Source organism: Theropithecus gelada, chromosome 8 (genome assembly GCF_003255815.1).
Source record: "Theropithecus gelada isolate Dixy chromosome 8, Tgel_1.0, whole genome shotgun sequence".
NCBI classification, from domain to species: Eukaryota; Metazoa; Chordata; class Mammalia; order Primates; family Cercopithecidae; genus Theropithecus; species Theropithecus gelada.
Window position 1 is genome coordinate 18,821,585 of NC_037676.1, and position 25,070 is coordinate 18,846,654.

The 25,070-nt window shown below is 49.1% G+C and overlaps 1 protein-coding gene across 1 annotated transcript in view; it reads right to left on the reverse strand.

Moving 5' to 3' along the window:
- Positions 1-23,999, reverse strand: part of LZTS1 (leucine zipper tumor suppressor 1) — a 58,463-nt gene extending 34,464 nt beyond the window's left edge. Inside the window, exon 1 of the mRNA XM_025394108.1 lies at positions 23,757-23,999. The gene's annotated coding sequence lies outside the window, so the exon portion shown is untranslated. The remainder of the gene's footprint in view (positions 1-23,756) is intronic.
- Positions 24,000-25,070: the final 1,071 nt, after the last annotated feature.

A 25,070-nucleotide genomic window follows, 5' to 3' on the forward strand; every position in this document is an offset into this window, starting at 1 on the left:
TCCCTTCCTTAAAGCACTGTCAGCGACATCACTCCAGACAGACACAGCTCTCCTCCTCCCATCCTTCCTCCCTAGATCCAGCTAGTTCTGGGAGCTGCACTCCCTACCTTCCACCTGGACATTAGCCTGGCATTCAAGGCTCTCTAAAAAACACTCACAAGTATCTACCAGACTCACCTTCAACCTCCTCTCTAGGCTGAATTCTTCTCTAACCAGCCAGGTCTATGCCTATGACGTGCAGCTCACACTCTGCTTACATATTCTTTCAAATCATTGCCCAGGGCCTGGGTAGTTGCAATGGCAGCAAGAACAGTTGTTCTCCGAGCTACTCAGCAAAGACGGTGTCTACTCAATATTTTGTAACATAATGGTTACCGAGATGTTGAAGAAAATCATTACAGAAGCAGGATTAGGGTAAGATTGTGAGATGGGAGAGGATATCACTTGGATGTTTGTCCCTTCCAAATCTCATGTTGAAATTTGATCTCTAAGGGTGGAGGTGAGGCGACAATGTATTACCATCTTTTATTCCAAAAATGCCAATGGGGCTGGGGACGGTGGCTCACACCTGTAATCCCAGCACTTCAGGAGGCCGAGGCGGGTGGTTCACCTGAGGTCAGGAGTTCAAGACCAGCCTGGCCAACATGGTGAAACCCAGTCTCTACTATAATTACAAAAAAAAAAAAAAATTAGCTGGGTGTTGTGGTGGGCACCTGTAATCCCAGCTACTCGGGAGCCTGAGGCAGAAGAATCACTTGCACCTGAGGCAGAAGTTGCAGTAAGCCGAGATCACACCATTGTACTCTACCCTGGGCAATTAAGAGCAAAACTCTGTCTCAAAAAAAAAAAAAAAAAAAAAGAAAAAAGAAAAAAAAGAAAAGAATGGCTGAGTGCCCTCCTTACAGTTGTGAATGAGTTCTTGCTGAATTTGTTTGCACAAGAGCTGTTCATTGAAAAGAAGCTGGCACCTCCTCCTCTCTCTGTTGTTCCCTCTCTTACCATGTGATATGTCTGTTCCCCCTTCGCCTTGCACAATGAATAAAAGCTTCCTGAGGCCTCACCAGAGCCGAGCAGATGCTGGGGCCATGCTTGTATAACCAGCAGAATTGTGAGCCAAATAAACCTCTCTTCTGTATAAATTACCCAGTCTCAGGTATACCTTTATAGCAATGAAAAAAAAAATGGACGAATACAGAAGATAAGAGAGAAAAGAGTTGGTGGAAGGATGGAGCTATCATTATAGTTGAGTCTGCTACCAGCCCCCCAAAGTATAGCTCCTGGCCACCCCTGACCTTCGGGAACAGGCTCCTTTCTCTCCAATGTTAGGACCTGAACTTCTCCTCTGAATACTGCAATCCCCCCACCAGGCCTTCCAAGATTCACTTTAGTTCTGCCTTTCCATGAAGAGGGCCTTCCCTAGTCACTACGAGGGTCCACAGTCCTTTGACAGCCATGGGATTCTTGGCAATACCCTCACTGGCACTTACAAGGCCCTTCATATGCACACATCATAATGACTCATTAGAGACTTCAAGTTTCAGGGAGGAAGAGGCGGCGGCTCATGCCTCTGTAGCCCTCCAGAGCACTGGTGGGAAAGGCTTGCCTCTGAGCAGCTGCTCTCTGAGCCTGCTGGGCCTCTGATCTGGCAGATGCAGAATAGTGTTTGCTGGCCATGTGGAAAACAATAGAATGCGTTATCACACAGATATGACAGATATGACCTGCAGGGAGTTGCTTCTGAGCACCAGGAGCATTTGGTAACCAAAGAAGCACAGGCTCTAAGGTCAAACAGATGAGGACTGCAATGTGGCTCCTTCTTGACTGGCTGTAAGAACTGCTACCTAATTGCTTTGAACTGCAGTTTTTCCTTTTGCGTTTAAGTTGTGCTTGGGCTTCTCCACCTTGGCATTATTGACAAAGGCTAGGTAATTCCCTGTTGTAAGGGGCTGTCCTGTGTGTGGTAGGACTTTTAGCAGCATCCCTAGCCCCTACATACTATGTGCCAGTTGCACTCACTCCCCTCTTCCACCGGTGGTAACCTTTAAAAGTGTCTCTAGATGTTGCCAAATATTCCTTAGGTGGGTGGGTAGGGGGCAAAATCTTTCTCAGTTAAAAATCACTGATCTTTACACCACCTTGGGGTTTTAAAGATGAGAGGATGTGATAGCACATGGGAGTTGTCTGATGATGTCTAGCATATGGTAGTAGACACTCATACATGTTGGCCCCACTGGATATTTCAAGAATAGAATTCTTTGAATAGAATAGAATAGAATAGAATAGAATAGAATAGAATAGAATAGAATAGAATAGGACACTTTCTCTTCCATCCTCATGCACCATGGAGCATCCCTGGGGGCTCGGAAGTGGGATGGAGCCTGACTGGGCCTGAGAAGAGCTCTGGAGGAGGTATCCCCACCCAGTGATCTCCCCAGTGGCTTCACTGGTCAGGACTGAAAAGAAGACATTTCATGGATGCTCAGATGTGTTCTGGAACTGTCTCATGGGAAAGGGAGGTTCTGTAGCTCACTATGGTCTGAATGTTTGTGTCCCCCCACGATGCATATGTCAAAACCCAGTGACCAATGTGATGGTATTAGGAGGTAGGGCCTTTGGGAGGTGATTAGGTCATGAGGGTGGAGCCCTCATAAACGGGATGAGTGTCCTCAGAGAACTACCTTGGCCCTTCTACCATCTGAAGACAGCAAGAAGGCACCTGCTATGAACCAGAAAGTGGGCCCTCACCAGACACTGAATCTGCTGGCACCTTGATCTTGGACTTCTCAGCCTGCAGAACTGTGAGAAATACATTTCTGCTGCCTATGTGCTACCTCGTTCATGGTATTTTTTTATAGCAGCCAGAACAAACTGGAGTCTGTTCTAGAAACCCGGAGAGGGATGCAATTTCAGCAGTTTACACGGAGAGCCATTTCCAAGCAGACAGCCCGTTTCTACTTCAGTTCTTCCTCCACACCTGGTTGTTCTGGGGAGACAGATGGTCCATTCTAGAGGAGGGAATATGAGTTATGCAGAGTAGCAGCTCCTACCAGCAAGGACAGAGTGTGAGACACACTGCTGAGATGTCAGCTTGGCTGGAGCGCAGGATGGAGGGACTCAGGGTCTTCTGGCTGCAACTTCAGGTCACAGAGGAGAGACTAACCAGCTGTGGCCACTGCACATCTGGCCTGAACAGCTACAACATCCTGCCCGCCCAAATCCAGGCCTCTCCATTCCTTCAGGCCTAGGATCAGTGGAAATCTTCCAAGTCAGCAAATCAGGCTTCCACCAGAGGCAAAACCAACTGAATATAGGAAATCTCAGGGTTGCCCAAGCAATAGATGCCCCAACCCCTCTTTCCTGATGGTGGAGTAGAAATGACAATGGATGGGAGGTCAGGCATCTTGGACTTGAACTTGCTCTGCTGGGCCATTGACTAGTTGTGTGGTCTTGAGTGAGTCATTCTCTCTGGGGCTTCCTTTCATCATCTCCCCTTGGGCAGCTTCATAACCGCTCTTTCCAACTGAGAGACTCTGGCTGGATCAGCAAACAAACACACTTTGAGAAGAGAGAAAGGATTGTTGGCAAATGCCCACCAGCAAGTTCAGCCTCATGTTGAGGAAGCACGGGCCATGCCAGGGCCATTTAAAAGGGAGTCACTGGATGAAGGACTGGGCTAACAGGATGAGCACAGACCAAGGAGGACCATTTCTGGGAGACCAGAGCACAGCTACCCTTCTGAAGATAACCAGATCAGTGTGGAATAAGAGCTGGGAGCCCGCAGCCATCAGAGCAGGGGATGAGAAAGAAGGAGCTTATTGTTTGTTTTTGTTTTAATCACAGGATTAGCTAAGAGAGGGTAAAGGCATGCACATTTCACTTTTTTTTTTTTTTTAAATGGAGAGAGAGTTGAGAACCAAAAGCCCAAGGGAGTGTGCTTCACTCGTACATGTACATTGTCCATGGATACCTGTAGACCTGACCTCGGAGTACCAGGCCACGCTCTGTGGTTCTCCGCTCTGCATTTGCTCGTTTTCACCCTCTCTGCTCCCTACCTTGGGGCCTGCATCATCTCATGCCTAGCGTGTAATGACAACCTCCAAGGCGGCTGGCTTACCTCTTCTGCCTCCAACCCATTCTACACAAAGGTCATTCTAAACACAGATTTCAGCACTTGGGTCACTCATCTGCCTGATAACCTTTTCCTGCTTCCATAGCCTATCTCATCAAGAGTCATGCTCCCATCTGATAGTCTTAGAAAACGTCTCCATTAAGTGGTGAAATGAAAAGTCTGTGATCGAAACTGATCTTACAACTACTTCCTCATGGGGAGAACTTGGCCAAGCCTCTTTACTCTCTGAGCCCAGTTCCTTATCGCTGAAAATGACATAAAGAGCTCACAGCTGGTGACCTCATAGGCACACAGTGAGGATCAATGATACAATGGATGCAAAGCGCTTTACAAACTCTAAAGTGCAGTACCAACATTCCCATCCATTCAAGTCTCTGCAAGATGGCTTTCTTGTGGTTCTCACATTGTTTCCCTCCATAGAGATTCTCCCTCCTTTCACTCATCAGGAAAATCCTGCCCTTGTGAGCTCACCAACTTCCACACCTTGATGCCTTCCTTCACCGACCATATCCTTTAGGACTGAGCCTGCCACCCTGACCTGCCTCAGTTCTTCCATGTGTAGATAGGAGTTAGTGAGCCCCACTATGTCTCTGGGGCTTACCCATAATCTCATTTACTTCTCACAATAAATTAATATACAAAAACCAGCTGAACTTCCATATACTCACAACAAATAAATCAAAAAAGACATTGAAAAACATATAGTTTACAAAATGTGTATGCTTGGGAATGAATACAACCGAAGTGGGGTAGGACCTCTACCCTGAAAACTCTAACGTATTATTGTGATAAATTAAGTAAAATCTATATTAATGCAGAGATCTGCCAGGTTCATGGTTCACAGACTTGATAATCTAAAGATTTACATTTTATACACATTGACCTAGTGACAATACAATCACAATCAACATCCTAGCAGCTTAGACATTAAAGTGCAAAGGGGCAAGAATAACCAAGACCATTTGGTAAAGAACTAAGCTGGAGGGTGTATGTCAACAGACAGCAAGACGTAATGGTAACTAAAACAATGTGGTATTGATACAGGTAAATAAATTGACCAATGGAACCAAATAGAATTCAGAAACAAACCCAAATACATCAGATCACTTGATTTATGAAAAAAGAGACATGGCGGGGCAGTGAGAAAAAAAAATGCTGCTGGGTCAACTAGTGTCCATTTAGGAAAAAGTAAATATTGATTCCTACTTCCTACCACACATGAACATTTCCAGATGAGTGTAGATATAAATGCAAAAGGTAACGCCCTAAAGCTTCTAGAAGAAAACCAAGGATAATATCTTCTTGAACTTTGGATAGGCAAAAATTTCTTGGCCAGGTCATTAAAAAAGCATTATTCTAGAGGAAAAATAGTAATAAATTAAGAATTTCTCTTCATCAAAGGTCTCCACTTGGAATGAAAAGGCATGCCATAGAATAGGATATATCTACAATACACACACTTGACAAAGAACTCATTATCAGAATATAGAAAACAATTCTCATACATCTCTAATAGAAAAACAGAAACCAAATTTAAAATGAGCAAAAGATTTGAACAGGCACTTCATAAAATAGGACATGCTAATCGACAAAAATATATAAAAAGGTACTGTGAGTACTGATTAGGAAAATGTAAATTGAAATCATAATTAAATACCTACCACTAGGCCACCATTCAATGGCAAAATGAAAAAGTCTCATAATACCAAGTGCTGGTGAGGATGTGAAGCAGGTGAAACTCTCATACACTACTGGAGGGAGTGCAGACATGCTCAGCCACACTATGAAAATGTTTGGCTGTGTCTATCCAAGTTGAATATAAGTCCAGCAATTCCACACATAGATGTACACCTGGCAGAAATGGCCACATGTGTTCAATTAAAAACCTAACAGTTTTGTGAGTAAGAGTCCCAAACTCAGAATGGCTGGAGAACTAAATGCCTATGCACCATAGAATGAAAGGGCTGGGATTCATGTGTAGAGTGAATCCCAGGGCACAAATGACAGCATTGCTGCTACAATCACAACATGGACCAGTTTCACAAACGACATGTTCTGTGCAATTCCATTCAGTAAGTTTAAAAAGAGGGAAAAATTATGGTGTCAGGATGGGGAGTAGTAGGGATTAGCAGAGGAAGACAAGGAGTTTCTGGGGGTACTTTTAATGTTCTATCTCTTGACTAGGCTTCTATTTATATGAAAAATTTGCAAACTTGTCTAGTTGTTCACCTACGGTTTGTGCACACCTCTGTATGAATATTATACTTCAATACATGGATTTTAAAAGATTATCACAATAATCCTACGAGGTGGTTCTTTCTGCCCAATTTACCAATCAGGAAACATGTCTCAGAGAGGACAAGAAAGGTATTCAGTGCCAGTCACTTGGAAATGAGAGATAGAGCAAGAATTCAAGCCCATGCTGTGTGAGTTCCTAAACACCATCTCCTGACTTTACGTGGAGTACTGATCACCCTTTCACGGGGCCCAGCTCCTCACTGGAGCTTCGTGCCCCAGAAGGCAGGGACTCTAAACTCCCATATGTTTGCTGCCAGCACAGAGCTGGACACTGCTGCTCAGCGGATGCTCAGCAAGAAGTAAAAGGTGAGAGTGAAATGTAAGCTCTTGCCCACCTCATTCTTCTTTCGCTCTCACCCTCTACTCTTCTTTCCCTTCCTGGCTCTAGAGAGGGTCTGTGAGCTTGCCCTGGCTGTTGACCCTGCCTTGCTCCTCTGCAGAATCTGAGCCGTCTCCAGGACAGGGAGGCCACAGCAATGCTCAGAACTCAGTCCAGAGGGAGAAGAGTGAGTGAAGGGGAGAAAGAATGCTGCTGCCCGGGCCCAGGCATGGTGGCTCATGCCTGTAATCCCAGCACTTTGGGAGGCTGAGGCGGGTGGATCACCTGAAATCAGGAGTTCGAGATCAGCCTGATCAACATGGTTGGTGCAACCCCAACTCTACTAAAAATACAAAATTAGCCGAGCATGGTGGCACATGCCTGTAATCCTAGCTACTTGGGAGGCTGAGGCAGGAGAATTGCCTGAGCCTGGGAGGTGGAGGTTGCAGTGAGCTAATGGCGCCACTGCACTCCAGCCAAAAAAAAAAAATGCCGCCTGGCTTCTTCCCCTCCCCTAGGCCAGCCCACCTGCAGATGGGCCATCCCCAAGCAGAGGGTGGGGTCCTCTACTCCTTTGCTGGGGGTGGTGAATCCCAACTGTGGATCTGCCCAGCCCCCACCCCCTGCCTCTCTCTGCCCCACGTGCAATCCTGACGCCCGCTCCGTCTCAGCCTTACAAGCTCCTTCTCCTTCTCAAGGAGGAGTGAAGCTTTCCTGGTGTTGTCAGCTCAGCCGAGCAGAGCTTGTCTTCCCACTGTCTCCCTCCCTCCCCCACACAGCTGGGAGATTCTAAAATCACCGCCTCGCTGCAGAATCAAGACCTGGATGTTGTCAGGAGCCTCTGCAAAGGCTGACTGCCAGCGTCCCACGTCTCAGGAAGGGGGTGGCCACTGCTCGGGAGAGGCTGCCTGGAGACAGCCTCCCTCCCCCGCCATCACCTCTGGCCAGAGGCGATGCCCAAGTGGAAACAGCAGTGCCCAGTCCAGTGGGGGAGGACACAGCTTCCTCTTGGGCTTCCATTCACTGTGTGTGTCCTGTGCACTAGGTACAGGACTACGTACGACACACACATGATCTGGTGCATGCCTCACCCCAACACTGAGAGGGGGGGCACTGTTACTACCCTATCTGATGGATGCAAAAAAACGATGCCTCAGGATTTATATCTGGCCAGTGGCAGTACCCGGCTTCAAACCTAGGTTGCAGTCAACAGCAGTCCAGCAATACACACAGAGGCATCGAGCACATGGCTCTCCCACCACTGGGGCCCCTGGCACCCCTCTCCCCACAGCTTCCCTGCTCCTCTAGAACTCATCCCAACTCTGTCCCCAGCCCTCCCCTCCTCTGCCTCCCCTGTGTCTTCCAACCCTTCCCTCTGGGTTCAGGCAATCCCTTCATTTAATCCTCTTCCCCGAAGTCTTGGGCCAATACTTCCATTTCCTTGTCTGTAAACTGGAGCTACAGGTAGCATCCACCTCATTGGGTTTTGGTAAGTAATGAGTAAAATCTTATTTGTAAAAGAAGATATAATTAAGAGCTTAAAAATAGCAGCTGGTTTTTTTTTTTTTTTTTTTAGACATATGGGACTTGGTGACTTAAGACACAGCGGGATTGCTGGGACTCAAATTCTTTTTACAGTTGTCTCCAACTTCGCAGGGCCCTGGGCTCTATTTCTTCTGGCTCGTTATCTAAAGAACTCACAACAATGCCATTTGAGGGGCTTTAGAGATTAGATTTAGAAAAACAGATTCGTAATCATGTATCGATTGTTTGCGGGAATTGCTCTTAAAGTGCTTGGAAGTCACCGATCTAACCAACAGATGAAACATTTCCTGAGGACAGACCCTCCCCTCTGGAGGCATCCTTCTATCATTGGGTATGGAAACAGATTTGCCTGCAAAGGCTGAGCCCTCCCTGATCCTTAGGAGAAGTGGGCCAGGCTCCTGCTACCTCCTCCTGCGGAGTTCTGTCCTGCCCCCTCAGAAGCTCGGGTCTGGGCAAGACCCCGAGACCAGCACTGCAATTAAACCACATCCACAATTGGCAGCTGCCAGTAGATCCCCACCCACCTCCTGGTCCCTCAGCTGCCCCGGGGTCAGGCAATGGAGCACAGTTCTCAGCTGCTGGCAGGAAAGCAGGGAGGGCTCCGGGTTTGCGTTGCCACTTCCTCTTGTCTTCTGTCCTGGGACCTCCCTAAGACCCTCCCGGGTGGAGGCTTATTAAGCAGGGACCCTATCGCAGCACCATGATTTCAACTCTTGGCAGGCTTCCCTGAAAGCATTTTATGCCAATGCGAGTGAGGCCTAATTCCAGGCTGCCTGAGTTTAACAAGTTCCCCATCTCTCATCAGCTGCCGACTCCCCAAAGCCAGGTCAAGTGGGAGTTTAATAGCTGTTCCTGGGACTGTGCAGAGGGCAGCCCTTTGAACTCGGTGTCTCAATCCCACAGGTGGGAGGTTCCCACCACGGCGTAATTTCGAGGGGGAGGGCCGAGACTGCCTGAGGGGAAGTCCCACGGCTCCCCCGGTTCCAGGCAGCTCTTTGATATCTCCTGGAGCACTCCTGGTCCTAGAACCAGACAGCTCTCAACTGAACTGGCACAAGTAACAAACGCAGCATCCCCTCTCCTAGGCATTCCTACAAGCCATGCGAGCCCCGTGTTGGTGGAGACGCTGCCTTCTCCCCGGCAGATACCAACATGTTAGAATGGAGAAACCGTCTATGGCCCTACCACGCTGAACACGCCGGATGTCATCTCATCTCGGAAACTAAGCAGGGTCGGGCCTGCTTAGGACTTGGATGGGGGGATGGATAAATCGCTGGACTTTTGACAATGCAGGTTTTAACATCAGATCGGAGCCCTAATAACTGTGTGTCTCAACTGTCTGGGCCACCGCATTAACAGGGAAAAGTTTCCTCCACTTTAAGAAAGAAAAAGACAAAGAGGAGAAGGAAGGCAAGGCGGAGCTCTCCTGGAAGGTACATTAAATCATTAAATGCCAGCACGCCTGCTTCACGTAGGAGGACTCGTATATGTATTCCTGGTAGGGAATGTATGTCCAAAACACCAGCATCTTCTTCTCAGCCCACCCAGGCTGCCCCCATCTAGTTTGATACCGTTTAGGCAGAATAACTATTTCTCCAATTTTCCAGTGCAGAATTAGACTATTTAACTTGACTTCTGCGTTCTCCTATGTGAGACTCTGACGGATCTATGTCCTCTCCCACGTGTACAACCCCCATAAACTGAACTAAGAGAGAAGTTTCATTTTATTTGTTTTTCTTTCTCTCCCTTTCCTGACCTTACGTGCTACATAATCCAGAAAATGATCCAGATGGGAAAGACATTGGCTTTGAAGCAGGAGGAAGGAGGAAAGAGGAAGGAATAAAGGAAAGGAGAATAACCCTACTTCTGTCCAGCCGCTGACCGTGGGGAGAAATCTGCCTCCCCTAAAGTCCGTCCCATGCACGGGCTCGAGATGGTATTGTGGGGTCCTTCCCGAGGGAGGACAGAAGCCCAGCTGACTTGGATGGCCTCCCAGCCTTCTCCAATCACCTCCCCTACTCCTGCAGCACATCTGGCGTAAGTCAATCTGAGCACGACACCCACTTTCAGCGCTGAGTCCTGACCTCAGGACACTGAATGGTGTCACAGCCACCTGTTCTACATAACTTCATAGGCAGTCAATCTATTTTAACGTAGTCAGATTGACCACATAGATGGAGCTCCAGAGTTATCAAGGTACAAATGACTCCTTCCTATAATGTTTCCCGTTAAACCATCTCCCTTTGCCAGAGTAAGCAGATAACAGGATAAAGAGGTAGCTCCACAGGCAGCACCACCTGACTCTAAAGTTGTCCCTCCCTGACCCCCTGGACACCTGCCTCTACCAAGCACTCATAAACCTCCTACACAGGCAACTCAGTCGCATGCATGGTTTCCTCCCTTCGGAACTGAGGGGAAGAGGGTGAGACTAATATTAACTGAGCTTCTACTATGCTTCATGTGCTTTCACTTCTACTGGCCACGTAATTTTCATAAAAATTCTACATGAGACACAACACATTTTACAAATGAGAAAATTGAGGCTCAGAGAGGCCAAGTGACTTGCCTGATGTCACACAGCTAACAGGTAGCAGAGCCAGGATGTCTCTCGCCATTGTTCCATCTGCCATTGAGCACCCTTTCTGCAGAAAGTAAAGATTGCCTTGCTGAGAGATCGTCTGTCTCCGTGCTGACTTTTCTTTGCAGCACCAATTATCTATTTCTAACACATTTTACACATGAGAAAATTGAGGCTCAGAGAGGCCAGGTGACTTGTCTGATGTCACACAGCTAACAGGTAGCTGAGCCAGGATATGAACACTGATCTATCTGATTCCCAAAATCATGTTTTTTTCCACCGTCCACTCCCAAACTGGGCCTCAGGATGAGCTCACAGGAAAAACCTCATGCCTTGTCTTTAGAACTTACCTGCTTTCTCCACCTGCTTCTGAGACTGCCAGCCAGGTGAGGGTGAGCTCCTCTGGGAGACCAGGGGAGGCTGACATGGGTGGAGGTGTTTCCTGAGGAAGGCTCTTGCCTCCAGGGGTCCCCTCTCTGGAAACCTCATGGGACACTGCTACAGCTTTGTCCCCTCCCTTGGCTCGCCGGGTTTTTAGAAGGCAAGATGAAAACGCCTGAGAGGGTGCCAGGCTGAGGAATCTTCCAGAGGAAGGTGGGAGATGCTGTTCTGAGAGTCTCATGGCAGTAGGCAGAGGGACCCCTGGCATCCAGTGTGTCTGAGATTGAGGGATGTGCCACCTCTTCTGCCCTGTCACTGACATCCCACCTGGCATTAGGACACACATCTGCCTCCTGTCTGGAAATCTCTCCCTACGTGGTGTCGCTCTATGGGTGGCTAGCCCTGCTGACTGGCACCCAGCAACCCTTCTGTTTTGTTTGGGTTTGGCTTAAGCTGTGCACATATGAGAGAGGCAGAGAACTTGCTTTTCAGTTTTGAAAGTACTGACTGTTAGCAACTGCGACCAGCACAGCCTTTGCTGTCACAGAACCCTTAGGACAGAAAAGGCAGAGGAACAGACGGAAATAAGATGCCTCCAGCACTCAGCGAAACAAGACAGAAGAGTGGTGAGAAAAATACAGAGCGCTGTATCAGCTGTCACAAAAGTCCAGGGGCTCCTTTGACTGGGGTAGGGAGAAAAATCTACCAAGATTGAAAGCCTCTGTCTATTGCTGTGTTCTCATATGGCCCCTGGGCAAATCTGCCTACTATTGAGGTCTGAGGGTCTGATGAATTCTGCTGGCTCTTCAGTCCTCATCCACCGGCCCCACAGCACGTTAGTAGAAAGAGCCCTGATGTGCCGGGCGCGGTGGCTCAAGCCTGTAATCCCAGCACTTTGGGAGGCCGAGACGGGCGGATCACGAGGTCAGGAGATCGAGACCATCCTGGCTAACATGGTGAAACCCCGTCTCTACTAAAAATACAAAAAACTAGCCGGGCGAGGTGGCGGGCGCCTGTAGTCCCAGCTACTCTGGAGGCTGAGGCAGGAGAATGGCGTAAACCCGGGAGGTGGAGCTTGCAGTGAGCTGAGATCCGGCCACTGCACTCCAGCCCGGGCTACAGAACAAGACTCCGTCTCAAAAAAAAATAATAATAAATAAATAAATAAATAAATAAAAAAGAAAGAGCCCTGATGTGAACCATCGATCCGGGCTCTGTCCTGTCCCTCAGACATGGGACCCTGAGAAAGTCCCTTCCCCTCTCTGGGCCTCTATGTCTTCATCCATGTAAAAAACAAAAGCCCTCTGTGATTTCGTTCAGGTCCAAAGCAAGGAGGTATTATCCATCTGTCCCATTAAATAAATAATCCTGGGCCCAACATCTTGACCTTGGATTAGGAACTTCTCTCTCTTTGAAGCCTTGGTCACCCCAAATATTCCCCGGCTACAAGAGGTCTCTGGGAACCTATGCTATCAACTAGGAGATATGACATGAACATGGGTATTCTAATAATGGTATTTCTAGAAAGAAGTCTCTCCACCCTTGAATCTGTTCTATATTCCATTGCTAGATTCACTTTCTAGAACCAGAGTCTGCTCTAGGCCGCCCCTCTGCCTCTGACTTCAGTGGTTCCCTGCTATCTACCAAATAGCATGCACTCTCCCCAGCTGAATATGCAAGGTGGGTATGCAAGGTGGGTATGCAAGGGCCTCCTCAATCTGACTCCAGCGTGCCTTTCTAGAAACGTTTCTTTCCCGACCACCTGCTCTTCCCTATCTTGGCCACCCCTCCACTTCGTCTGCCTGGAAATCACACGCAGTCCTCGGGGCTCTTCTCCAGCTCTGTATCTTCCATGAACACTCGGTGCTGATTCTGTTGTGTAGAATGATGTTTTTCTGGATGTGCTGTCTCACCCCCAATACCGGACAAGTGACTCGTTGTGGCAGGGTCTGTGGTAGCTCATCTTGCTCCTGAGGGTAGCACAGGGCTGGACATGAACTAGCCTTCTGTGACTTTAAAAGGATGGAGTTGAAACAGAAAGAGATGGGGGGCGGTGGCTTCCACCTATAATCCCAGCACTTTGGGAGGTTGAGCTAGGGAGATTTCTTGAAGCCAGGAGTTCAAAACCAGCCTGAGTGATGTAGCAAAACCTCATCTCCACAAACAAATTTTAAAATGGGCCAGGTATGGTGATGCCCACCTGTGGTCCCAGCTACCTGGAAGGCTGACTTGGGAGGACCACTTGAGTCTAGGAATTCGAGGCTGCAACAAGCATGGATTGCACCACGCACTCCAGCCTGGACAACAGAGCATGACTCTGCCTCAAAAAGCCTAAATAAATAAATAAATAAATAAATAAATAAATGAAAAAAAAAAAGAAAAAGAAAAAAGAAAATGGAAAGAACTGGGTTCCTGGGGTATGATATAAAAGTTCTTGGCAGTGAGTACTTGTATGTGTGTGTGTAGGGGAGACAGGGAGAGGATGTGGATAGAGTGGTTTTTAAGCATCCTTTCAACCCTGAAGAGTTGTGTTTGCATGTACTGAAGTTTTTTCAGCACAGGCTCTTTTGTGTCCTGACAAATCTTAGGACCCTAGAGTTGGAAGTCCTGTCTGTGGCTCTAGTATAGAAGTAAGTCCAACATCAAGAAAAAGTTTCTAAGTCAACAGATGTCTGAGGTACTGGTAGAAGCCCAGAGAAGCCAAATGTCTGGTGCTTCTAGTTTGATAGATGAAGAAATCCTGTCTTGGGAATAGACACACATCCTGCCCACACCTGCCCCACCAGCCACCAGCCGGCTGCAGAGCCTTTGAGCGGGGCCAGCTGCGGGCCTGGCAAGGGGAGGAGCCGAAGGCAGCTGGGGAGTCCTTCCCAGGCCTCCTTCAGGGGCTGGCTCGCTTTACAGTGCAGGTGGAGGCTGGGGGCTCCGCCTGGCTCCTCTTGTTTTCCCCACCTGCCTGCAGTGTGGTTTGTCTGCTGGCGCCACGGAGGCGTTGGGGCTGGGGGAATTTGATAGGCAAGGAGGGGGAGGCTGTCTCCTCAAGATGTGAGTGCTGTTCAGTCCGTGCTTCCCTCCCTCCTCCCCTTGCACTGAGGAAATGCCCTTTGCGGTGGCGGGGAGCAGGGAAGAGCTGAAACTGGAGTGTCTGAAGGTTGCAATAAATAAGGGAAGCTACCTTGAGTGTGCTGATTGTCCTTTTGGACCTCTGCTGCCATTGACCATGGGAGACAGAGGGAAGGGCAGACCCCACACAGGTACCTACAGACACCAGGCATGGGGGTGCCTCTCTGGAAGGTCAAGGGCAGCCTCAGGGCTCATCCCCATATCCCTCAGGGCTCATCCCCATATCTCCCCCCCTCCCTAGCTGGGGAGGCTTCTGTTCTTGGCGTTTTCCTATTATCTCCCCCAAGCAGAGTGTGGGAGGCAAGGAGCCTGGGTTGAGGGCCCCAACAGGTCCCAAGCCTGCTTAGGATGGCATGAGTTCCCTTTCTAACCTCTCCCTGGGTGCCTAAACAAATGTTATCAGTGACTCAGAGAGCCTCCTGTCAAGGTCAGTCTGCCCTGCCTGACGCTGTCACTGCTGCCTGATGTGAGAACCGATTCTGCTTCCTATCTCCTGCTAGCCCCGGCACCATGCCTGGGCACTGGGCATTAGATGAGCTATCAGTAGAGCCCGTGTGCCAGGTGGAGATCACCCCGAGCCTTCTGCACGAGGACCGCAAGTCTCTTAAGTTTCTGCTTTCCTGGCTGGTCTGTTCTGCAGTGTAACCCTTTCCCTCCTTGGAGCTTCCCACTGACATTGCAGACCAAGCCCTGTAGTTTCCCTTGCAATTCCGTCTCCTTTTGCTTGCCTGGCTTTCCAATTTCTGTGGCCCTTGAGTGGCACAGAGAGATCTGAAGTGGCTGGGTAGAAAGAAGCACTGTGGGCCTTAGTGCCATCCATCTCAGCCATTTGAGACCGAGCCCTAGACCATCCCCAGGTCCTGGTGCTATGTATCAGATGTGGGACACGCTTTCTCTTTCAAGGGCCTTATAATCTATGCTGGGAGGGAGGATAGAGATAAAAAGCTAAATACGAATACACGGGAACAAGTGCTCAAATGGGAGTGACAAGTATGTTGTATGCTGCAGAATTCAAGGAACAGGGAGTTCACAGATGGCAGAACCCTTCTCTTCCCATGGCTAATGTCCTTTCCTGCCTCCAGACCAGGGGTGGGAAGTCAATCAGTAGCAGGTGGACCCCTTTGTCTTCTCCCACTGAGCCAGGACCCACTCACCGATAACGCCCCCCCAGTCCAGTGTCACTGGGGTCACCAGGGAAAGGTGCTGGCAAACCCCAGGCCTTGTTTCCCTGCCTCCTTCATGCTGTCTTCCCTCCTTCCCTCTCTCCCCTCTCCTTGCATGTCTATACTCAATTCTCTCTCTTTACAGCAGGAATATAATGTTCGGCTGCTTTACACCCACTCTCTGAATGCTGCCAGCGAATAATGACTAAGGTGGTGGGTGGAAGTACAGCAAGTTGAGACCAATTTAGCAGTCCAGGGTGCCAAGAGGAGGGTGATTTAGCAGCAAATGGCTTTGCAGCAGCAAGAAGAGTGAAAATGCCCCCCAAGCCAACAGGTCAGGGAGCCAAGTGCACGGCCCTGCCCTGGTGCCTTGGGCAGGGATGGCCTCAGCCACCCGACAGGTTATTCCGTGAGGTCAGATTCATGCACAGGAATGGGAGGGTTTGAGAACAATGCCCACTCCCAACCCCATCTCACCTCCACTTTCAACCTCCTTGAGGGGCCCCAGTTCTTGTACCCCGCTCAGGCTGAACGTCTCACCTAGACTGGTCCATCCTCTTCCTACAGAGTGTCTGTAACTCTGATGGGCTCGTGGCTGCCCAAAGACTACCCCGGGCATGGCATCAGGAAGGGGCTGTCTGAGCTCACCTCAGACCATGCCACAGGTAGGCAGAGGTGTGGATCTCCTGGGTCCTGACATCTTGGGAGTCTCTGAAGATTTGTGTAATGTGATGTACATGGGCTTGTGAGTTTGGGTATCACAAGAAAGCATGTCTCAGAGGGAGAGACGATGAAAGTGGATGAATGAAATGGATGAATGTGCGTGTGCGTGCACGCGTGTGTGCAGGTGTGTGTGCCTGGGCTCTGGCACTGGCCTGAAGGCAGCCCTATCTTCTCACACAATGATTAACTGACATGAAGCACTTCTATTGGCGATCTCCATGAGGCAGCTCTTTGCTGTCTTTGTTCCAGGTGCTGGATGCAACCCACATCACATCTGTTCAGACACCAATTTGGCCTGTCACTTAGTAAGAAAAATCACCTCTCTGCTGGATTGATTAGAACAATTAGCTTTAGCTGTTAGCTAACACACACATTCCCTCTCTGCTTGTCTTCTGTCTCCATCTTCCGCCTCCCTTCACTCTTCTCCTTCCCACGATGCTCCATCCAATTCTCTTCTCACCTGGGGGCAGCCTCCATGTGTGATTACCCCTGAAGTCTGGTTTCCACACACTGTTGGGCTACCAGTGAAGAGACTGCTATCCCATTTTAGTTCAGAACTAACTTGCTCACAGACAAGGTGGAAACACTGAAACATATTATGCAATTAAGGTTGGTATTCCAATGAAATGTCATTAATTCAAATTCTGTGGAGGCAATATTTGTTCTAATTTCAACGTGCAGTGGACTAAACCTTTTGAATTGACAAGCTATAAAGAAAGAACTGATATATGACAAATTTTCATTCCCTAAAGCAAATCCCAAGTAGACATTCCATTACCCTAGCTACATCCTAGTTTATTGTGGGTTTTTGTTTGTTTGTTTGTTTGTTTCTTTTGAGACAGTGTCTCGCTTTACAGCCCAGGCTGCAGTGCAGTGGCGCGATCTCGGCTCACTGCAACCTCTGCCTCCCGGGTTCAAGTGATTCTCCGGCCTCAGCCTCCTGGGTAGCTGGGACTACAAGTGTGCAACACCATGCCCAGCTAATTTTTTGTATTTGTAGTAGAGATGGGGTTTCGCCATGTTGGCCAGGCTCGTCTGGAACTCCTGACCTCTGGTGATCGGCTCACCTCGGCCTCCTAAATTGCTGGGATTATAGGCATGAGCCATCGTGCCAGGCTCTAGTTTATTGTTTATTGAACTTAACATATATGCATCACAAGCACTTAGAAGAAAGGGAGATGGGGGGTGAAGAGAGCACAGAAAAAGCGAAGAAGATTCAAATGCCCTCATCATGCTTGAATTACAATAAATATGAAAGTAACTGCATTCTTATAATTTTAAAAATCTCTTTTTCCTGAATATTAAACACCAACAATTTGATGAGCCTAAATCCATTTAATTAGTGAATCGCAATGACTTAATAGTTATAGCCCAAGATTGAGAATCAGAACAGCTGGTGTTCAAATCTCAGCACTCTTCTTAAAAATCTTGCATAAACTCCTTCACCTTTCTTTCATTTATTTATTTATTTATTTATGAGACAAAGTCTTGTTCTGTCGCCCGGGCTAGAGTGCAGCAGCATGATCTCCACTCACTGCAAACTCCACCTCCCGGGTTCAAGAGATTCTCCTGTCTCAGCCTCCCAAGTAGCTGGAACTACAGGCGTGCAGCACCACATCTGGCTAATTTTTGTACTTTTAGTATAGACAGGGCTTCATCATGGTGGCCAGGCTGGTCTTGAACTCCTGACCTCAAATGATAAGCCTGCCTCGGTCTCCCAAAGCGCTAGGATTATAAGCATGAGCTACCGTGCCCAGCCCTCCTTCAGCTTTCAAAGGTGCACTGGGTTTCCTCATCTGTCAAATGGCAAAAGGAATCTTCTCACAGAGTTGTTGTGAGGTGTAAATAATAATAATAATAATTTTATTCCCCTTTTTACAGTGTAAAGTCCTATACAAGTAAAAAGCGCTATTGAAATCATTATTAAGGAAGTCTAGGGATGGCGGAAGTCAGTGTCCAGCAGGAAGCAAGAGTGTGAGGCTCTCTCTGAAATATATTATGTAATTAAGGTTGGTATTCCAATGAAATGTCATTAATTCAAATTCTGTGGAGGCAATATTTGTTCTAATTTCAACGTGGAGTGGACTAAACCTTTTGAATTGACAAGCTATAAAGAAAGAACTGATATATGACAAATTTTCATTCCCTAAAGCAAATCCCAAGTAGACATTCCATTGTCCTAGCTACATCCTAGTTTATTGTGGGTTTTTGTTTGTTTGTTTGTTTTGAAACAGAGTCTCGCTTTGTAGCCCAGGCTGCAGTGCAGTGGCGCGATCTCGGCTCACTGCAACCTCTGCCTCCCGGGTTCAAGCAATTCTCCTGTCTCAGCCTTCTGGGTAGCTGGGACTACAAGCGTGCAACACCATGCCCAGCTAATTTTTTGTATTTGTAGTAGAGATGGGGTTTCGCCATGTTGGCCAGGCTCGTCTGGAACTCCTGACCTCTGGTGATCGGCTCACCTCGGCCTCCTAAATTGCTGGGATTATAGGCATGAGCCATCACGCCAAGCTCTAGTTTATTTTATTGAACTTAACATATATGCATCACAAGCACTTAGAGAAAAGGCAGATGGGGGGTGAAGAGAACATGGAAAAAGTGAAGAAGATTCAAATGCCCTCCTCATGCTTGAATTACAATAATTGAATTACTGGGTGTGGTGGCTCACACCTAGAATCCTAACACTGGGAAGCCAAAGTGGGAGGATCACTTGAGGCCAGGAGTTCAAGACCAGCCTGAGTGACATAGTGGGATCCTATCTCTACAAAAACTAAAAACAATTAGCCGGGCGTATTGGTACTCGCTTGTGGTCCCAGCTACTCGGGAGTCTAAGGAGGGAGGATTGGGGATCACTTGAGCTTAGAAGGTCAAGATTGCAGTGAGCTGAGCCGTGATCACATCACTGCACTCCATCCTGAGAGAAAGAGCAAGATCTTGTCTCTAAAAAATAAAGAAACAAACAAAAAACCAGCGGGAGAGACACAGGATGGAAACTGCAGCAACGCAGCAGGCTTTGCCAAATGGTAAAGGGAGCTAACTAGCCGTAAGCTCACCAGTTATGCCCAACTGTAGCTGACACATCCCCATCAACTTCTCCAGTCCTTAGAGGAGGGGATCTGGAGGCTAATCTGCACACTGGCTGGAGGCAGTGGTGAGAGGTGAGAGGTTGAAAACCTCCCATTTCTTATGCACCACCTCTGTTTGGTCTGGGTGGCTGGCCAAACCTGGCCTAAGGAGGCAACAGGCCCTGGCTAGGGTTCTTGGAAGAGAGAGCCCTGTCTCCTCAGCTCTCAGCTTGTATCTTGGAGCCGTGAACTTGACTTCTGCTTCACTGACTCCCTTCCTACCCTCCTCAGGTTCAACTTCGAGGTTCAGTTCACGGCTACCTCCTCCCTGGTAAGGAAGGTTCTGGCTCACCTGCCTCCTGCTGAGAAACTGAGAAACTGCTGTATTCAAAGTTAGTATTTTGATTGCAAAAACCACCAATTACTTTTGCACCAACCTAATGCAATCCAGTTTTCAACTTACTTGTCATTGTTTACGTGTGCCAATTCTTCTTCCCAACCGTCATCACAAACTTTAGTCTCAAAGCATTATTTATTTCGTCTTTTTGGCTGTTGTTCCCCACTCCCTGGCACCTCACACGGATAAGACCTTTAATAAATAGTGAAATGCAGCGTTTTTCAAACTTGATCAATGATCTTTAAAAGGAAAACTTACCGTGGACCCCCGAGAACACAGGTTGTAATTCCAATATGAGAAATAACAGGGCGATGGAAAGGGCATGGGAGGACAATCATCTGACCGCGTGGCCTTGGAGAAATCATGGCCAGATTACCTCCCCAAACATGGTAGCAATTCACACTCTCCACTGCAAGTCTAGGAGTGTCCATTTCAGGCTTCAAACTGTAGCAGCACAAAGATCTATTCAACAGCAAACTCAAAGAGCTAATATGTAAATCACCTCAAGATGATTTACAGGCAGTTGGATACTTCTTTGTTGGCAAAATCCCAGAAACGTCTCATCATTGCCCTGGAACCATCTGGCCCCTGGGGCTCCAAGTGCAGGACTTTAAAACCCCAGGTCTAGGTCACACCTAGAACCTCCCCTTCTACAACTGTGTTTGTGGGTTGATTACCTGGAGATAGAGTAGGTGGGGGCGAGGGTTCCCTCAGGCTCCCCGAACTGTTGGTGGGGCCTGAGATGGCCCCATCTAGGGAGAGGTCTTGAAGGAGCTGGCCCAGTAACAGAGGAAGGAAAGTCAGTGGCCACTCTAGGAAAGGGCACCCATGCAGAAATCTACTGTTGGGAACAGTGCTCCTGCCAAAGGTCTCTGAGAGCTCTCCTCTTTCCCCTCACCTTATTAAACAAGCATTTACTAAGGGCGTACTCATAGTATCTACAGAAAGCCAACACTGTATTTTGAGCTCGGAACTCACGACGCAATCTCTGCTTCTAGGAATTTTGTAGATTTCTCAGGAGCCAGTGGGTAAATGCTATAATATACTGATATGACAGTAGGGACTCCGAGGAAGGTACCTGACCCAGAATTAAGGAAAAAATAGGGGAAACTTTCTTGGAGGAGTTGATCCCTATGGTTAAAACCCACAATGGGGCTGGGCGTGGTGGCTCATGCTTGTAATCCCAACACTTTGGGAGGCTGAGGCCAATGGATCACTTGAGGTAAAGAGTTCAAGACCAGCCTGAGCAGCATGGCAAAACCCCATCTCTATTAAAAATACAAAAAATTAGCCGGGCGTGGTGGCGGGCACCTGTAGTCCCAGCTACTTGGGAGGCTGAGGCAGGAGAATTGCTTGAACCTGACAGGTGGAGGTTGCAGTGAGCCAAGATTGCACCACTTCACTCCGGCCTGGGTGACAGAGCAAGACTCCGTCTCAAAAAAAAAAAAAAAAAAAAAAAAAAATTGGGAGCCAGTTAAGTGGAGAAGGTAGAGAGACCAGGCAGGAATATTTACGTAGAAAACACAGTGTTTCTATGTTCAAAGGTAACAGAATAACATGGACAGAGCCAGGGTCCAGAACCTTACTAAGCTGATCTCAAATCCCTGCCCCTCGGTTTTGTAGCCTGGCTAAATTACCTAACTCTCCTCATCTGATAATTATACATACCCTGCAGGGCTGCAGTGAAAATTAAATGAGATAATGAATAAAAAGTCCCGGGCACACAGTGTATTTAGTGGTTGGTATTAAGTGTTACGCTATTATCCATTACACTAGTCTATAAGGTGCTTACCCATATAGGTTTGTCATCATTACATTATTCATCTTCCTAGCCTCACTGCCTAGCCCAGAGCCCTGCATTTGGTAGGCACCCAATGAATATTTATGAAATGAATGTTGAATAAGCGCAAGGCATATAAATAAGTTTTCAGGATTAGAAAGCCATTTATATACGTCTGGAGCCCATGTATAGCTTTGCTATACACGCTGACCCACGGCTTCTCAAAACTGAAAGGCACATCTTTCCCTCACACACTCCCAAAGCACTGGCTTTCCCCAGCACACCCCACACAGCAGCACTCCTTCTATGATAGCACCCCTGTCCCACATCGACCCAGGCACACACAGTTGGGGGCACTTCCTGCAGACAAGCTGAATTGCTGAGACAGGTTTACTTCGTGAAACACACAGTCGCTGCTATAAATGTTAAATAACAACCATCTTCAGCACATCAAATGTCCCATCCTCCCTTTTGCTTGCATATAGACACCCACAGAGATGCCCTTTCTTTTTCTACTAGTTTTATTCTCTTCTTAAGCAGATTGAGCGCCACACACTCACATCCACCCAGCTGGGACCTCTTACTAGGACTCCCAGTTGCTCCCTCCCGTTAGCTGTAGGACCTCAGGGAATGCCTTTTCCTTCTGATGCCTCCGCTTCTTCACTGGCAGGCACAGAGAGCCCACCGGGCCAACCTGGTAGTTATGTTGTGAGGATAAAGGAGATAACATATGAGATAACGTCTATGATGAGCAGAAAGCGCCTCCAAAGAAAAGCGCTGGATAAATACAAGGTGTAACGCCACGCCTGATTAGCCTGTATGCTCTCTGCCGGCAGACTCCTACCCACAGACTATGTTCCATTCCACTCTTAAACATAAACACCTTTCCCCTCTGTAAATGCTATCTCTAATACCCATATGCGCACACTCTTCAGACACCTCCATACTCCCTCTGGATGCCTGCTGAAAATTGTTTTTGAACTTAGAGAAAGCTCAGGTTACAAACACCCTCTTGCCCGCAGACTCTTCTCAGGGTCTTGGTGCAGGAACTGCCAAGCGGATAGCTCATCTCTTTGTGGCTGGGCTCCTGGGCTCCCAGCACTCCTATTAGGCTGCACTTCCAGCAGAGTGTGGGATCCTTATTAGGAGCAGCGCCTGCCCAGCACGGTCCAGAACTCAGTGCCTCCTCAGTAGTTTCCCAGGGCCCAGGACCAGAGAGCAAAGAGACTGACGGCAGCGGGACGGTGTGGAGGGAATAAGCCAGACAGGAAACGCTTTAGGAGGCCAGATCCCTAAGCACTTCTTATTCCTGGGAAATTGAGGACTGCGAAGCTAACAAGTCTGGAGCACTTTCCCAGGCCTGACATACTCGTGGGCGAGCACAACACTCATTTGCTCCACAATTCAAACCTTTCCCCTTGGAGCAGGAAAGAGAAACATCACCTGGCCCTTGGTGTCTCAGGGGTGCCTGTTGCTGCTAAGCTGCGACCTCTGAAGCCTCTCCAGCCAGAGCAAAGCCTGTGGCAGGGTGGAGGGGTGAGGTCTGGCTGCCTAGGGTGACGGTGGAAGAAGTGAAGTTAGCGTGGTGCTCTGTATGTGTGTGCGTGGTGCTTTGATTAAATTCCTGAACTGCACACCCAGGACCGACCCCAGGAACCTGTAGCCCCAGGGAGCCACTTAGACACTCCGATATACCACCGTCCTCTCTAACCACCTCCCCTCGTATGACTTATTCCTTGAGGGAAACCTTTGAAATATCTCGCTTAATCGCACTGGTGTCCTCCCCACCGGTGTGGACACAGCTTATCCGCAAAGTTCCAGGCAGCGAAGTTCAGCGGCCCGGCCCAACCGCCGGACCTTCTTCCTGCGGCCCCTGCTCCTGCGGCCTCGCGTCCCCACGTCTCACTTCACCTCCGACACCAGTGTCACCTAACACTGACGTCCCCGCCAGGATCAGCATCGGGGCTGGAAATAGACGAGCCCCGTCTGCAGGAGACACGGAGACAAAGACAGGAGGACGGACGCACAGTCAGTCACCTCCTCCGGGCCGGGCCGGAGCAGCGGCGCCCACCCTGCAGAGGGGAGACCCTGACAGCTCCACGCGGAGACAAAGACACCTCGACAGCCACGGACACAGACAAAGACGGACGGACGCGCGGACGCACGGACGGGCCAGCCCGGCACGGGGAGCTAGTTTTCCCTCAGCCAGGGTAGCAGACCCTCCAGGGGCGGGGAGACCCCCGGCCACCGCATCTTACCTGCCCCCTGCGCCTCGGGCGCACTTGAGATTTTTTTTTTTTTCCCAGTGTTTCCCGGTGTGTTCTCGTCTCTCTTTTTCCAGAGCTGCTGAGCGGGCCGGGCCGGTCCCACCGCGCGGGATGCAGCTCCCGGCTCCTACTCGCCGGCCGAGGCGGGCAGAGAAACTTTCGGCCTCCCCGCCCGGCCGCTGCCAACCCGCCAGCTCCAGGCGCGCCGGCCTCTGCGCGGGTCCCAGGGCCGGGGCGGGGCGGGGCGGGGCCGGCCCGGGGCGGGGCCAGCGCCGGCGCCGCTGATTGGCAGCGAGCTGCCGGCAGCCTGGTTTGTGCCGCTCGGCGGCCTTTGTTCCGGGCTGACAGCTGGGGCTGCTGGCGACCTCGCTGCTCCTTCGCGCCCGCGGCCTGCGCGGGGTCCCCGGTCCGGTCTCTCTGCTCTCACTTCCATCAGCCCCATCGGGCGACCCTGCCCCCTCGGTCTTCCTTTCTTGCCTGGCCCCCTTTCTCCGATTGTTCCTGTCTTGCTCTTTACGCATCCTTTTTTCCCTTTCATTACCTGAAATTCTTACTCCAGTTTTTTTTTTTTTAATCCATTCCGTCTCTCGTTCTCTGTATGTTCCCCTTTCTTCATTACCCCTTCCTCTTACTCGCCAGTTTCTTTTTCCTAATACCGTCTCTCCCACTCCCGACTCGCACTAAAGGGCGTGTATTTTGTTCAAGGACTGGACTAGCACCCAAGTGAGGGGCATTGCACACCACACCGGGATTACAGACTCGAGTCCAGAGCATCGAGACTCCCACTCCCAAAACATTGCAAAAGCAAACTTTTCCAACTCTGAGAGAGCTGAGTTTCAGGTGAAAGCAGAGGCCTGTTTCAAGTTTATAGCTATTAATCTCACCCAGTGCCCTTCTAACACTATCATTTTCTCTGCCACCCTCGCTTTTAACTTGTAGCAATTGAGCCAGGAGAGGATACAAACTTACAGGGTTTTGTAGGACAAAGGGTCAGTTAACCGAAGTGCCAGGTACTGCCTGAGGCTTGGGGACTTGAGGGTGCACTGAGGCTAATCCGCTAAAACCAGGCTTGACGGGAAGGTGGCAGCTCTGCCCAAGGAGTGTCAGCCTCACCTTGAAAGAAGCGTGTGGGGGGGGAGGTGGGGGAGGGGGTAGATGTAATGGATTAGGATTGACATGACCGATCTCTGATTATAAATAGCATGGGGGCTGGATGCGGTGGCTCATGCCTGTAATCCCAGCACTTCGGGAGGCCGAAACGGGTGGATCACTTCAGTCAGGAGTTCGAGACCAGCCTGGCCAACA